This window comes from Papaver somniferum, chromosome 7 (genome assembly GCF_003573695.1).
Source record: "Papaver somniferum cultivar HN1 chromosome 7, ASM357369v1, whole genome shotgun sequence".
In the NCBI taxonomy this organism is placed as follows: Eukaryota; Viridiplantae; Streptophyta; class Magnoliopsida; order Ranunculales; family Papaveraceae; genus Papaver; species Papaver somniferum.
Genome location: NC_039364.1, coordinates 93593545 through 93605058, shown reverse-complemented (window position 1 = coordinate 93605058; position 11514 = coordinate 93593545). Strand labels below are relative to the sequence as shown.

Genomic DNA, 11514 nt, shown 5'->3' with positions numbered 1-11514 from the left:
CACCCGAAAAGTAGCAAAGAAAGCATAAACAATAGATAAATATTAAGGTGTTTTCAACACCCATCAATAAGCAGCCAAAGTCTTGCATCAAGTAATAGAAATTTGTCAATTGAGATTAACAGCGTAGTAGTGTAAGTGAAGAATAGGCAGAATAGCTTTAGAACAATACAAAAAGAGAAACTGTTTATATCTCTGCACTGGAAACTTTAGCTTAGTAATCTATTTGTTATTGTCAATACTTTCTCTCTACTTGCTCATTAGATAGCTTAAACCACAGAAAAGTCAGCCAAGTCGGCCAATTAAAATTGTTGTTTCCGGAGAGTTATAAGAAACCAGCCACTTAACAGTGGTTCTGCCAGTTCAATGGGATATCATTTCTCGATTTAATCTCTTTCCGTAAAGAATTTCATTGCGCATCTATCTAAAAAAGAAATTCCACAACATAGAGTTAGCCCTACCCTAGGTAAAATCTTGGATCCGTCCCTCTCCAATTGAAAGTCGCTTTTTCGGATCCTCATGGAACAGCCCTGAATGATTCCATAAATGATTTTGAGCTCGTTGTTCTTGTATTTCTTTGGTCATTGAGTACAAGGTCAACCAAGGAGTTGATATTCCTTTGGTCACTTAAGTATTTATAGAGTCATGAAAGAAGGAAAAACATCTTTATATACTCCCTCCGTCCCACTCCTAAGTGACCTATTTGAAATTTGCACAATTTTTAAGGCAAGCAAGGAAAATAGTATTTTTAATCATTTTTTGCAATTATACCCTTATGAATAATAACTAGTGAAATTTAAAAATGGTTTATCTCTCAAAATACTCCACGGATGTTCGCAAATTTCATACAATTGAAAAACATTTTAAAACACCTACGTAACGAATATAAACATGCCTATCAAATTATACATATTTCATATATTATTTATAATTAACTAAAAGGATAATTCCGGAATATCTCATTGTTTAGTGATATAGGTCACTTATCATTGGGACAAAATCTAAAATCAAATAGGTCACTTAGGAGTGGGACGGAGGGAGTATAAGAAACAAAAGATCCATAGAGTCATACAGGTCGATAATTACAACTTAGCTGAATGCATGCACCTAAACGGTCTGTTACTACTGAACCAAACGATGACCAGTTTTAAGTATGCAAACTCCTAAATGTTATTTTAGCAATAACATCAAATACCAAAACTCAGATGCGTGTCGCAAACAATGTAACATACTAAAAACGGAATACCAAGTGCAAAAATTGTCTTTTTATAGCTCTTGCAGATCTACTTTATACTCTGCAGCCAAGAATATTGCAAGCTTTTTCTTAAGCCTTACTTATAAATTACTCCTGAGATGGAAAGTTATAATGGCAACAACCCCATTCTCCTATACCTTTTTTTAATACTTCATCCAAAATCTTAAATTTCAAAAACCTAATCAGAACAAACCTAACTTTGTTAAATGTTCTTACACTCACATAAATAGCATCTCTGCTCTTCTTCTTCGTTTGAATCAGAGTAATCTTTCTTCTTCCTAATCCTTTTTTTCCTTCACATCAAATCCTGTAAATACTTCCTTCACATCAAATCCTATAAATACACCACAAACACCAAATTCCAAATTAAAAAGTAAAACAAAAACTGAAAAATCACAATTCAAAATTTTAAAAAATCTAAGATACCTCAGGCAACACTAATGTGAAAAAAAAGAAGACGCAATAGACTAAATTGTTTTATACCTGAAAAACAACGATTGACACACATATCAGGTAGCAAAATCCCATATTGAGAAAAAAAAAATCTCAAGAGACAAGGATGCCAAATTATGACGACCTCGCAGCTAGCACATATAATAATCACTTACGTTTGATTGAAAAGACAGATCAATGTCTTCCAGTGGAACTAATAAAACAACATGAGATATAGATATATCTTGTCAAGCTTTTACTCGTTTTTCTTAAATTTGATGTTAAAAGTTGCTAAACGTACTCTCAGAAAGGTGATAATATCAGTCGTTTCATGCTTTTAGGTGAACATTAAGTCATTTCTTTACCCATATGGATTAACGAAGGGACAGATTCAGAATTTCCTTTTTTATCACGTTGAATCCTACTTCCTGTCTCATGCTCTCAGTAAATACATCAATCACAGTCCAACGTTAACCTATATAGTGAATTTGATTCATAATTAATGTCCGAGAACTATGCGTATAAACGTCTAAAGTCTCAACATCCACAATATCCACAATAATAGATTGAACAAAGAATAAATACCCGTAGTTAGTACGGAATCATGCACCAATACAGTCACCCTAATTTAATCCAGAACACCAAATATTGTCTCCAGCTTCAATGGCCACACACATAATCAACTTGATACTCCCATTGCATCAAAATTTTGTATGTAGCTGCGCTCTAATTCCAACCGTGCTATAAATCCAGAGTACAAAGGGTTAATATCCTTCTCCCCCACCTGACTAACAAAAACCATAGATAAATTAACAAAGTCACAATCATACAATCATAATAACTCTAAACGATCTAAAATCCGCATCTCAAACGATAAAATAGGAAGAGTAGATGAGAAACCTCAAAAAATCTATACATGCACCGACAATATCAGATTACTGGTATTTATAGATACCTAGCAAAAGGGTTATTCTTAGGGTTTACAACTAAATTATGTGCACGAATCGATTTGGTTGTACCAAATTTAAGTAATTAGTTCTGTTCTGTTTTCCTATTTTACATAATTATAGCCCAATTTCAATTTCTATTTTTCCTTTGTATCACCCCTGGCCACGAAAAAATTGAACATTTCATCTCTAAGAAAGCTGTTTTTGCCAGCCAAACAACAAAAGATACTACTCTCATCTGCTAGAGCTTTTATTTAAGAAATCATTAGTTTTAACTCCTGAAAGCAAGTATTTTCTTATTTATGAACCTGGAGCACCTGGACTGATAGACAATATAGTTCGAAGCCTTTCAACCACTTTTTTTTCCTTTTTCTGGAAAGTCAAGAGAGGATAATAACTAACCAGTTCCATGCCTATTCCTGAGATTTAGGATTGAAAAAGAAGATAAATTAATAGAGCTCATATATTCATGTGATGATTTCATATATTATGTTCGTATAGCTGCTAGTACTCTATATGCTTGGTATATGAATCGTGTACATACTTTCTGCCACTGTAGCGAGTTTAAGAGCTTTGGACCTGCAATTGGAACAGTGCATCTGTACCTCGATAACAATCTTTTTCTGCAAAATCATCACATGTATAAAAATAATTTAGTATCAGAATTAAGATTAAGCTTTGCATATATAGAACTCAATCGTTTACTTGGAGATGATCAAGATAAATTGTGAAAAGAGATTGAGATAGCAAATAATCAGACTTACCTTCATGTTGTATTTATGATGTTTATGCTGAATGCGTAAAATGAGAACAAATTAAAGACTGTCAATTTGTTTCGGCCATCAAAATCGATCAAGCACTTCTGCATACTAAGAAACAACCTGCAGTAAGACTTAACGAACCTAATCAAGTACTTTCATACTATAGTATCAAGCAATCGCTTGTAAGGAAATCTCTCTACCTATCACTGTCAAATACCTCATAAGCAATAATTGGATACAAATTTTCTAAACTTTAAAGTTAAAGGAAATCTAAACACACCTGGTTGATGCAAGACACACAGTTCTTCCCTACTCTAATCCTTTTATTAAACTACAACTAAAAAAGAAGTGGTATCCTGATCAATGATTCAAAATAGACAACATGTATTAATCAAAAACCCTAAAACCCTAACCAAACAGAGAAGAAAAGAACAAAAAAATAATTACTTGTTGTGGATTGGAGTTGAGATTAGATTCGTTATTATTGCTGGCAATCAGATACAACAACAGAAATCAATAGATAGAAAACCTAACTATTAATCAAGCAACAACATGGAAAAAAAAAATTGTATACAAAAACCTTACACTTTCTATGGAGGTAGATGATAATTCATCATCAAATTAACATCTAACTCTCTCAACATCTTCAGCAGAATCATCAAGATTATCAGTGACAAAAGCATTAAAATTGTTAAATTCTATAAAAACGCTAAAACAACATTACCTCGTAAATTGATTTGATGCACAAAGATTGTTTAGAACCAACATTAATCTCTGTAACAAACATAAACATAAAGTTGTCTTTGTTAATTACATGAAAAACAGATGATTAGGGTTTCAGAAGAGAGAGGGAGAGAATAAGAAGACGAAAGAGGCGCGGGTGCAAGAAAGGATTTGGCTTTTCCTGAAATGTTTTATATATATGCCGATGAACCCTTAAATTCCATGAATGGAAAAATTGTCTAGGAAATAATATCGATCCATATATCTATAAATTTATAATCTTTGTTTCTAAAATTAGTGCTAACTTACCATTTTAGATTTAAAAATAGTAGGAAATCTTAAGAGAACCATCGATGATTAAAACAGGAACCATATATCTAATAGGAATGGTAAGTATTGACATCGAGTTAGATTTCTTTCTGAAAATAAATTTAACATGAATGGTAATTTTTTTCTTTTATTTTGAGAATGGTAAGAATTTCTAAGAGCTAGCACTATGATACCCTCCATCCCTTCCATATCCCTCAAATGTAGGGAAGGGATATCACAAGGAAGGCAACCTCACTATGGTGCCCTCTTATCCCTTCCCTACACGAAACGGCTACTTAGTATCCGTATGAATAGTGCCAAACGGCTACTCAGCAGTCGTATCAGTCAACTCGTTGACTTGACCAATACAACTACTCAGCCGTTTTGTAGGTTTAAGTCTTCATAAGCGAGCTCGAGCTTCCCACTTCTTCTTTTTCCTTCTTCTTCTTCTCTATTATTCTCCTCTCCACAACCCCTTTCGATTTGAAGACCCTCTGGTGCGATTCAGGAGCTAAAATTCAATGGGTTTATTCCTTAGTACCGGTGAAGCATTTTCCTTTTTCAATTTAGTGTTTCATCAACAAAACCGTTCAAGGCGAGTGTTTCAAATTTTAGGGTTTATATTTAATTTGAGTTTGATTATGATTAAATTGGAGATGTTAGATTGATTATAATGTGTCCTTGTATGTTGTGATAGTTTGATACATTGTTGATTGAATTTATGATATTTTGTTGATTGAATCAAAGAGGTTGTTGTTTATGATTGATTTTGATATAGATATGGTATTGTTAGATAATTTTGGATTGATGGATGATTAAATGAATATGTATTATGTCTAGGGAAGATTGTTGGCAGAGAGATTGTATTTGGATGGATAATTTAGGGTTGATTGATTATTTTGTTGTAGTTCGATAGATAATGTGGCTAATTTTTTTTGTTGGTCTTGTACAATATATATCCATTGTAGAATTTTTGCATAAAATGGATTGTTTTGTGATGATTTTGTGTACATGTTGTTGCAGATGTACTCCGATGATTTTCAACGAATTATGAATGATAGAATTTTGGTTTCTTCAAAAGAACATAGTGATCATAAACTGAAAGTCCCAATCTCGTCAGATGAGAGGTAGAAATCTATGAAACATCGAAGTAGTGTAATCCAACTACATGAAATGTATATCGCAGTTACTAAATCTCCACATGCTAAACAACTTGTAGACGACTGCGGGTTTGGTTCAATTTTCAAAATAAAATATGTGAAACTACAAGACAAATGCCTAACTACTGGTATATTTGAAAGGTGGTGGCATACCACCAATACATTTCACTTTCCTAGTTTTGAAATAGGGTTTACCCCATTAGACTTCACTCAAATTATCGGAATTCCTATTGGCCAAGGAAATCGCATATCATTGGAAGAAATTAGCATGGACCAACTGCATCAGAGGCCAAAGCTCTAGCTAGAATCCGGGGCGTGGATGTATTCACATTCATCTTTCAAAACATCATCTGCAAGTCGGCATCCCCGCAGAAATTGTCTCTGACAACGGCAAACAACTACAAGGGAAAAACATAGACATGTTCTTCGATACCTTCAAGATCAGAAAGAAAAAATCAGCCCATATCTACCCACAGAGAAACGGTCAGGCTGAAGCCACACACAAGACTCTAGCTCTCATCCTCAAGAAGTCGTTGGATGAACACAGGGGCCGATGCTGTGAGCAGTTACACAATGTGCTATGGGAATATCGAACCACACGCAGGTGTGCTACTGGTGAATCCCATTTCCTCCTCATTTATGAGGCGTAAGCAATCATTCCAACGGAGATTATCATGCCAACCACCAAGACCGAAGCATGGGAGAAAAACCTCACAACGGATATGATGCTGGAAAGACTCGATGACCTAGAAGAGAGAATGGAAACAACGCTACAAAGGATGGAAAACTACCAAAGAAGATTAGCAAGAGAATACAACAAGAAGGTTAAGCTTAGAAATTTTGTAGACAGACAATATGTACTGAGAACTATACCCCAATACCAACGAGAGAAAAAGTGGGGCAAGTTGGCACCAACATGGGGAGGACCATTTATAATACATGATATCGCAGGAAATGGATCTTATTACCTGCGTAACCTAAAGGGAGAAGTCTTCAGACATCCATGGAATGCGAAATATCTCAAGCCATACTATCCATAAAGGAACGCAGTCTTGCATCTGCGTGAAGAATACCAGGAGAAGAAGACAGCGTATCCCGCTCGACATGTTTCTATCTCTGGACGAGGAATAGCAGACCTCACCTTATCGATCAAACAAGATTTTTGCAAAATGAATACTGGGGAAAGTAACCATATACAATCTCTCGGGGCTCCCCTATCAGCGTCTATAAGTGTAGGACCATGGGGAAGGCTTCTAGCAGAAAGAGATACCCAGCCAATCAACAAGGCAGCGGTTCAACGGAATGGATGCATGTAAATATTTCAATAACGCATTACATATCCGGGAACGTTGCATCAACCCACACCATTTAGAAATCCTCTGGCCAAGGGTTAGCCAGCGAGGTGACAGGTCCAAAGTCGATAACGAAGGTGCTTATCTTCGTTATTGCCATCAAACACTTTTTATTACTTTACTTAATTCATTTTTCAACAACTGAATTTACTCGCTATCTAAAAAATAACTGAACTAACAATGCAGATAAATCAGAATTGAACATATCCAAACAAACGATGATCCATTCCATAAAATTTGATTACAAGTTCGGAGAATTGAACAAGAAACACAAAAGATACACCAAAAAATGGCCCGCAGCCAAGTAATCAACGAAGATCAACTTTCTATAACGAACATGAAAACCTACTTCCCTATGGAGGACCCGACGAGATCAGATGGATTCTTCTTATGAGAAGAAGGGACGCTTCCTCCCGAAGAAGGATCGGAAGAATAAGTTAAGGGCTCAGGCATAGGACGACGAGGGTAATTCTTAACAATGTCATGATCCTTCTGAAGGCTCTGCTCGATCTTGGTCAGGGTTTTGTTAATTTCTTCGGCAAGCTGGCAACGAGCCTTATATGCAATTACGGTGGTCTTGAGTTCGGACTGTGACAACAAAGACTTCAATCGGGCCACTTCCTTCGCTGCTTCGTCCCGAAATCCTGCCAAACCTTCATAATACTTAGTCTGAACCTGCTGTTGCACTAAGGAAGATTGAGCCTCTTTAAGCTTTTCATTTGCAAGGTTAAGTTGTCCCTCGAGCTCTGAAAGAGAAGACACAAATGGGTTAGAAAATTAAAATTACGGAACCACTCATGACTAAATAAATGTATACCTTCGACACTAGCCGAAGTTATCTCATATTCATTAACTACAGCGTCCCGGGCTTCGTCAAGAAAATTATACTCGTCCGAAATTTTCTTATAATCCAATCGAAGATTTTTGAGAGCAAACTGACACTCATCCAACTCTACCCGCTTCATGGAGTCTAAATGATGAAGGCGATTGACTTCGTTACTCATTTCTTCTATCCCTTTAGTAAGCATGTACATATTAACCTCAAGATCCTTCTCAGATTCAACTAAACGAGCAACATCAGCCCGAGAGGCTGTTAAAGCTTTACTAAGGGCATGGGCCTCTGCCCGAGCATCGTCCCTTTCCCTGATAAGCCGCTGTATATAATCCCGAACATCAGGATCGTGAGACAAACGAGCCTGGTGTAATTCTTCTTCCAAGGATACTACTTTATTTTCTAGACGCAAGATATCCTCACGCGCCTCACGAAGATTCTCACGAGTCCACAATAAAGCACCATTAAATAAGCGACGGTCGGAGTTAAAACTATTTTGCATATCAACCATCTGCTCCCATCTCTCTTGATGCCGAGCCACCAGTTCGTTATGTTCATCGTCCCGGGCTTTCCACTTCTCAGCTTCGTCCTTAATCTTCGTTACTAACTCCGTAATTCGAGAAGCTTGGCGAGTCCTCTCACTTTGGAGCCATGCTAACTCTTTGACATCACCCGCTGAAGATAGGTCCGGGAGAATCAGACAACCCACTAAGAAGATGAAAGGGAGAGACGAAGAGGAGTTCTATGGAAGAAAACGAACCTTTGGAAGACGAAGCCTCGCTATGAAACTTCTCCAACTCACTACGAACAAGAGCAAGTTCAAGACGAAGTTTCTCCTCGGACACACCAAGCTTCTCTCTCTCCTTCAGCCTATTCTTCAAATCCAATATCTCCTTGTCCTTAACAGCGATGAGTGGCTCATTGGAATTCAAATCCTTTTCTCTGTGACGAAGCTTTGCCTCCATCTTAAGAGCCTTCGCCTTGAAGAACTGGTACAAAGTATGGTTGCAGTGTTCGCTCCTCACTATCTGGGTGGATAACAAAACAATTGATGACGGTCATTAAAAGACATCACATCATCCAGCTTAGGGGGATTTACGACGATTCACCTCGAGAATGCGTTGCTGGGGGAAACTGTACTGATACCCATCAACTGTGGCAATCATATCAGCAATGGAAGAAGGTGGATCGGCTATAAGACTGGCAGAAGTATCCCCCAAATCCTTTTCCCAGGCCTCTGAAACATCATCTAGAGAGGTTAGATGCATTCTATGACGGGTGAAAGCATCAGAATCTTTCTCACCAGGGATCACGAGAGCGGGATTTGGCACGCACATCAGGTCCCTTTTCATCAACCAACTAAACGTTGCATCATCTCCATCATGCATCACGACTTTTTCGAATCCTTCAGAAGATGCAGCGGTGGGGGTTCCAGCATCAGTAGCGGTCTCTTCACCAGCGGAACTTTTCTTGGCTTCGGCCTCCTTGGTGGCACGAGCTTCAGCATCCTCTCCATCGGAACTTTCCTCCTCAACCATTTTCTCACCACCACCCCCACCAAGGACATACCACTCATCATTCAGAGAAATCAGAGAGAAGTCTGAAGCTATCCCCATGACAGCACCAATATCAACCTGACCCCCAGCAGAATAGATCTTCCCAAAAGAGAATTCTTGGTTAGGGTTCGTTGATTGGAGACCAGTATCTTCGTTCCCTTGAACAATTCCAGATTCGTTGAGAGGATTGTTCACCACGGTTTCAGATATAATCTTCTCTCCACCATCTTCTTCACCGACATTTTCAACACCGTCATGACCAGGAGGGGAAGTATCCGTACGTTCCTCATCATCGTTAGTTTCTTCATCAGAGTTCTCTCCATCATTCACCGGGTTTTTGACCTCAGGGGTTTTCATCTCCTCTTCACCGCGCGGTAGAAGATTGAAGGGGACCGATCTTTTTCTTCTTTGAAGCCTGACACAAGCACATGATCAACTTCTGATTCCAGGGGAAACCATACATACAACAATACATTATTATATGGAACCATACCTTGACAGTGGCAGTGCTCTTCGAAGGAAGAACCGCATCAGAACTCTCCTCTTCATCCGCATCAGTAACATCGACGGCATAATCAAAGTTCATACCGGAAAAGTTCAACTTCCAAGGACAGAAGTCACCGTAACGAGACGGAGCACTAGCACGAGGCTGACTACCAGCAACAGGACGCCACCCATGTTGACTAGACACCCAACCATAGGCCCAAGGACCGATGATTTCAATAACGGTGGCATGTCATTCATAATCGTGATCACGCTTGAGTCGCTCACTCTTGGGAAAAAGCTTTTGATAAGGAGTCCCTTCGGTACCAGGGACATAATGAAGCTTCGAGTCACTTACCTCACTTAGAAGACGAACCTCACCTTGAGGAGAAACAATTGTACGAAGACCTACACTCCATGGCTTACGATTTCTACCATTGACGTAATCTCCGAAAGAAGCATTGAATTTCTCAGGAGTGTACCCATCTTTCTCAGTAGGGTTGGGAACGTAGCATGTCATCATCGTTTCGTCTTTACTCCGAAGATAATACTCTTTCAGCGTTCGAAGATAATTTCCACTCAGTTGTACCACCGAACGACAATGAGTATGAGGAGTGGAACCCACACGATCAGCAAGAACATCATAATAAAAAGAGTCCCCCGACTTATACAGAGGCAACATCAGATCATCTTCGAAGGCCCCCACAGTTGTCAGCAAATGGAAGTCATCGTACTTATAATTCGCAATCATATCATGAGTAAGATCGTCATCTGGTGCATAAAACTTGACATCAAAAGCTTAGAGGCCATGTTTTACCTTGAATGCTTCGAGAGCAACATGCTTAAAAGTAACCTTCTTCTTGGAAACCGAGACACTTCGTATAACTGGGGAAACGTCATATCCGAAGATATTCTTTTGGTTGGCGGATTCCTCGACAGGTCCACCTACGGTGTAGCACCTTTAGCAGAAGATTCTTTCACAGGAACGGTAGACTGTGGAACCTTAGACTTCTGAGAAGGCATCGTAACTGGGGAAACAGAACGAAGAGGCTGCACATTCAGCGATGCAGCATGCTGAGAAGAAGGATGATGCACATTTATCGGTTCAGCGCGTTGAGAAGAAGGATTAACGGAAGGACAGTTAACTGTGTATCAAGAACCCTTCGGTGGATCCCCCTTCTTCGTAGATGTAACCCTGGGATCTGACGAAGACGAAGTCTTATTAGTACGAAGATCCGGTTGATAAGACTTAGATGGACCTGTTAGAGCATAGCTCGGTCGACCTCGCATGTGTTGTTATATCAAGCATGTTTGTCAATGTTAGTGACCGAAACTATGAGTCTTGATTTCTAGTCTACATAGATAAGTCTCGGACTAGGATAGAAAAGTGTAGTTGAGCTCAAGGACTTCATGGCGATTCATCATACAATGACGAAGATCTACTTAAGGAACCGTGGAACTTCATCAACAAAAAGGTATGTAGAGGCTTGAACTTATCTATCACTCAAAAGTCTATCTATTCTATCTCCTACTTCTTATGAGACAAAAAGTCGTATGCTATATAGACTGGATCATACACATTTGACATTTCGAGCTGATTATTCACTACTTATCTTTTTCTCGAAATCGTGTGTTGGTAAAGCGTTTCGCTTTGATCAAGTTTATCTTCACCTAGTGACGAAAGTCATGAAAAGTTTCAATTACTTT

The 11514-nt window shown here is 38.4% G+C and overlaps 1 long non-coding RNA gene across 10 annotated transcripts; it reads right to left on the bottom strand.

The window, feature by feature from the left end:
* Positions 1–1494: 1494 nt before the first annotated feature.
* On the bottom strand, positions 1495–4626 carry LOC113297883. 10 transcript variants are annotated; one of them, XR_003333857.1, is made up of 5 exons: positions 4425–4626; positions 4117–4166; positions 3396–3879; positions 3176–3254; positions 2147–2468 (listed from the first exon to the last, which is right to left on the bottom strand). It is a non-coding gene; the product is annotated as an uncharacterized LOC113297883 (long non-coding RNA). The 10 variants fall into 10 exon arrangements; XR_003333861.1 differs by lacking the exon at positions 4425–4626 and having other exon boundaries at positions 3396–3748; positions 3840–3879; positions 4117–4418; XR_003333862.1 differs by lacking the exon at positions 4425–4626 and having other exon boundaries at positions 3396–3729; positions 3840–3879; positions 4117–4418.
* Positions 4627–11514: the final 6888 nt, after the last annotated feature.